This window comes from Oncorhynchus kisutch, unplaced genomic scaffold (genome assembly GCF_002021735.2).
Source record: "Oncorhynchus kisutch isolate 150728-3 unplaced genomic scaffold, Okis_V2 Okis07a-Okis12b_hom, whole genome shotgun sequence".
Lineage (NCBI taxonomy): Eukaryota > Metazoa > Chordata > Actinopteri > Salmoniformes > Salmonidae > Oncorhynchus > Oncorhynchus kisutch.
The window spans coordinates 14,450,088-14,454,493 of record NW_022261984.1 but is presented as its reverse complement, the minus strand read 5'-3'; the positions used below and the strand labels follow the sequence as shown (position 1 = coordinate 14,454,493).

The 4,406-nt window shown below is 55.5% G+C and overlaps 1 protein-coding gene across 1 annotated transcript in view; it reads right to left on the bottom strand.

Annotated features, from left to right (window-relative positions):
• The window catches only part of adamtsl7 (ADAMTS-like 7), a 38,731-nt gene that overhangs the window by 33,164 nt on the left and 1,161 nt on the right, over positions 1-4,406 (bottom strand). The gene's annotated exons all lie outside the window — the stretch shown is intronic.

Here is a 4,406-nt window from a genome sequence, read left to right as displayed (position 1 = left end):
CTCTCTTCTCTCCACTACTCTGGCCCCCCCCCCCTCCTCTCTTCTCTCCACTACTCTGGCTCCCCCTCCTCTCTTCTCTCCACCACTCTGCCCCCCCACCCCATCCTCTCTTCTCTCCATACTCTGGCCCCCCCCTCCCCCCCTCCTCTCTTCTCTCCACATACCTCTGGCTCCCCCCCCCCTCCTCTCTTCTCTCCACTACTCTGGCTCCCACCCCCTCCCCCCGCCCTCCTCTCTTCTCTCCACTACCTTCTGGCTCCCCCCTCCTCTCTTCTCTCCACTACTCTGGCTCCCGCCTCCTCTCTTCTCTCCACTAATCTGGCTCCCCCCCCCCTCCCCCCCCCCCTCCTGTCTTCTCTCCACTTACTCTAGGCTCCCCCCTCCTCTCTTCTCTCCACTACTCTGGAGCTCCCCCCTCCTCCCCTATTACCCTACTCCCCCCTCCTCTCTTCTCTCCACTACTCTGGCTCCCCCCTCCTCTTCTTCTCTCCACTACTCTGGCTCCCCCCCCCCTCCCCCCGCCCTCCTCTCTTCTCTCCACTACTCTGGCTCCCCCCCTCCTCTTTCTCTCCACTACTCTGGCTCCCCCCCTCCCCCCCTCCTCTCTTCTCTCCACTATCTGGCTCCCCCCTCCTCTCTTCTCTCCACTACTCTGGCTCCCCCCCCCCCTCCTCTCTTCTCTCCACTACTCTGGGCTTCCCCCCCTCCTCTCTTCTCTCCACTACTCTGGCTCCCCCCCTCCTCCCTTCTCTCCACTACTCTGGCTCCCCCCCCCTCCTCTCTTCTCTCCACTACTCTGGCTCCCCCCCTCCTCTCTTCTCTCCACTACTCTGGTCCCCCCCTCCCCCCCCCCCCCCCTCCTTCTTCTCTCCACTACTCTGGCTCCCCCCCTCCTCTCTCCCCCTCCTCTCTTCTCTCCACTACTCTGGGCTCCCCCCTCCTCTCTTCTCTCCACTACTCTGCCCCCCCCCCCTCCTCTCTTCTCTCCACTACTCTGGCTCCCCCCCTCCTCTCTTCTCTCCACTACTCTGGCTCCCCCTCCTCTCTTCTCTCCACTACTCTGGCTCCCCCCCCCCCTCCTCTCTTCTCTCCACTACTCTGGCTCCCCCCCCCCTCCTCTCTTCTCTCCACTACTCTGGCACCCCCCCTCCTCTCTTCTCTCCACCACTCTGGCTCCCCCCTCCTCTCTTCTCTCCACTACTCTGGCTCCCCCCCTCCCCCCCTCCTCTCTTCTCTCCACTACTCTGGCTCCCCCCCCCCTCCTCTCTTCTCTCCACTACTCTGGCTCCTCTCCCCCCCCTCCTCTCTTCTCTCCACTACTCTGGCTCCCCCCCCCCTCCTCTCTTCTCTCCACCACTCTGGCTCCCCCCCTCCCCCCGCCCTCCTCTCTTCTCTCCACTACTCTGGCTCCCCCCTCCTCTCTTCTCTCCACTACTCTGGCCCCCCCCTCCTCTCTTCTCTCCACTACTCTGGCTCCCCCCCTCCTCTCTTCTCTCCACTACTCTGGCTCCCCCCCCCTCCTCTCTTCTCTCCACTACTCTGGCTCCCCCCCTCCTCTCTTCTCTCCACCACTCTGGCTCCCCCCCTCCTCTCTTCTCTCCACTACTCTGGCTCCCCCCCTCCCCCCCTCCTCTCTTCTCTCCACTACTCTGGCTCCCCCCCTCCCCCCCTCCTCTCTTCTCTCCACTACTCTGGCTCCCCCCCCCTCCTCTCTTCTCTCCACTACTCTGGCTCCCCCCCTCCCCCCCCCTCCTCTCTTCTCTCCACTACTCTGGCTCCCCCCTCCTCTCTTCTCTCCACTACTCTGGCTCCCCCCTCCTCTCTTCTCTCCACTACTCTGGCTCCCCCCCCTCCTCTCTTCTCTCCACTACTCTGGCTCCCCCCCCCCCCCCCCTCCTCTCTTCTCTCCACTACTCTGGCTCCCCCCCCCCCTCCTCTCTTCTCTCCACTACTCTGGCTCCCCCCCTCCCCCCGCCCTCCTCTCTTCTCTCCACTACTCTGGCTCCCCCCCTCCTCTCTTCTCTCCACTACTCTGGCCATATCAGGAACCAATTAGAGTGATTCAGAACCACTCCACCACCTGATGATTCACTCTCCTTTAAGAATCAAACCCACTACGGACCAGCCATATCAGGAACCAATTAGAGTGATTCAGAGGTTTCCAGTCAGTTCACTGGCAGGGAATCAAACAACACATCACTGTATTCCCCAAAGTCTGCAGAAGGGGGGCTCATTGCAAACTTAACCAGGAAGCAAGTTAGCCTAGTGTTTAGAGTGTAGAGGAGGCAGATAGCCTAGTGGTTAGAGTGTAGAGGAGGCAGGTAGCCTAGTGGTTAGAGGAGGCAGGTAGACTAGTGGTTAGAGTGTAGAGGAGGCAGGTAGGACTAGTGGTTAGAGTGTAGAGGAGGCAGGTAGACTAGTGGTTAGAGTGTAGAGGAGGCAGGTAGACTAGTGGTAGAGTGTAGAGGAGGCAGGTAGTCTAGTGGTTAGAGTGTAGAGGAGGCAGGTAGACTAGTGGTTAGAGTGTAGAGGAGGCAGGTAGTCTAGTGGTTAGAGTGTAGAGGAGGCAGGTAGCCTAGTGGTTAGAGTGTAGAGGAGGCAGGTAGCCTAGTGGTTAGAGTGTAGAGGAGGCAGGTAGCCTAGTGGTTAGAGTGTAGAGGAGGCAGGTAGCCTAGTGGTTAGAGTGTAGAGGAGGCAGGTAGCCTAGTGGTTAGAGTGTAGAGGAGGCAGGTAGACTAGTGGTTAGAGTGTAGAGGAGGCAGGTAGTCTAGTGGTTAGAGTGTAGAGGAGGCAGGTAGCCTAGTGGTTAGAGTGTAGAGGAGGCAGGTAGCCTAGTGGTTAGAGGTGGCAGGTAGTCTAGTGGTAGAGTGTAGAGGAGGCAGGTAGCCTAGTGGTTAGAGTGTAGAGGAGGCAGGTAGCCTAGTGGTTACAGTGTAGAGGAGGCAGGTAGACTAGTGGTTAGAGTGTAGAGGAGGCAGGTAGTCTAGTGGTTAGAGTGTAGAGGAGGCAGGTAGTCTAGTGGTTAGAGTGTAGAGGAGGCAGGTAGACTAGTGGTTAGAGTGTAGAGGAGGCAGGTAGACTAGTGGTTAGAGTGTAGAGGAGGCAGGTAGACTAGTGGTTAGAGTGTAGAGGAGGCAGGTAGCCTAATGGTTAGAGTGTAGAGGAGGCAGGTAGACTAGTGGTTAGAGTGTAGAGGAGGCAGGTAGACTAGTGGTTAGAGTGTAGAGGAGGCAGGTAGTCTAGTGGTTAGAGTGTAGAGGAGGCAGGTAGTCTAGTGGTTAGAGTGTAGAGGAGGCAGGTAGACTAGTGGTTAGAGTGTAGAGGAGGCAGGTAGACTAGTGGTTAGAGTGTAGAGGAGGCAGGTAGACTAGTGGTTAGAGTGTAGAGGAGGCAGGTAGTCTAGTGGTTAGAGTGTAGAGGAGGCAGGTAGCCTAGTGGTTAGAGTGTAGAGGAGGCAGGTAGCCTAGTGGTTAGAGTGTAGAGGAGGCAGGTAGCCTAGTGGTTAGAGTGTAGAGGAGGCAGGTAGCCTAGTGGTTAGAGTGTAGAGGAGGCAGGTAGCCTAGTGGTTAGAGTGTAGAGGAGGCAGGTAGACTAGTGGTTAGAGTGTAGAGGAGGCAGGTAGTCTAGTGGTTAGAGTGTAGAGGAGGCAGGTAGCCTAGTGGTTAGAGTGTAGAGGAGGCAGGTAGCCTAGTGGTTAGAGGTGGCAGGTAGTCTAGTGGTTAGAGTGTAGAGGAGGCAGGTAGCCTAGTGGTTAGAGTGTAGAGGAGGCAGGTAGCCTAGTGGTTAGAGTGTAGAGGAGGCAGGTAGACTAGTGGTTAGAGTGTAGAGGAGGCAGGTAGACTAGTGGTTAGAGTGTAGAGGAGGCAGGTAGTCTAGTGGTTAGAGTGTAGAGGAGGCAGGTAGTCTTGTGGTTAGAGTGTAGAGGAGGCAGGTAGACTAGTGGTTAGAGTGTAGAGGAGGCAGGTAGACTAGTGGTTAGAGTGTTGGACTAGTAACCGAAAGGTTGCAAGATCGAATCCCCCTGAGCTGACAAGGTACAAATCTGTGGTTCTGTCCCTGAACAAGGCAGTTTAACCCTACTGTTCCTAGGCCGTCATTGTAAATAAGAATTTGTTCTTAACTGACTTGCCGAGTTAAATAAAAGGTACAAAAATAATAAGTTATTTCAAAAATGTTTAAATAGCTGCCATGAAAGCTGGTATTTCACCATGAAAAACTGTTGTGCAACAGATAAAAAGCACTACATTTGGTACAAACATTCTTCTGATCATTTGAAAACATCCCAGAAGCTCATTTCAAACTTAACCGAGACGCGGAATTCAAAATGGCCGCCAACGTAGAGGGTAATGTTTACAACAGCTTATATAAGGACGTTATTTAAAATAACATGACTTGAAAAGATAATA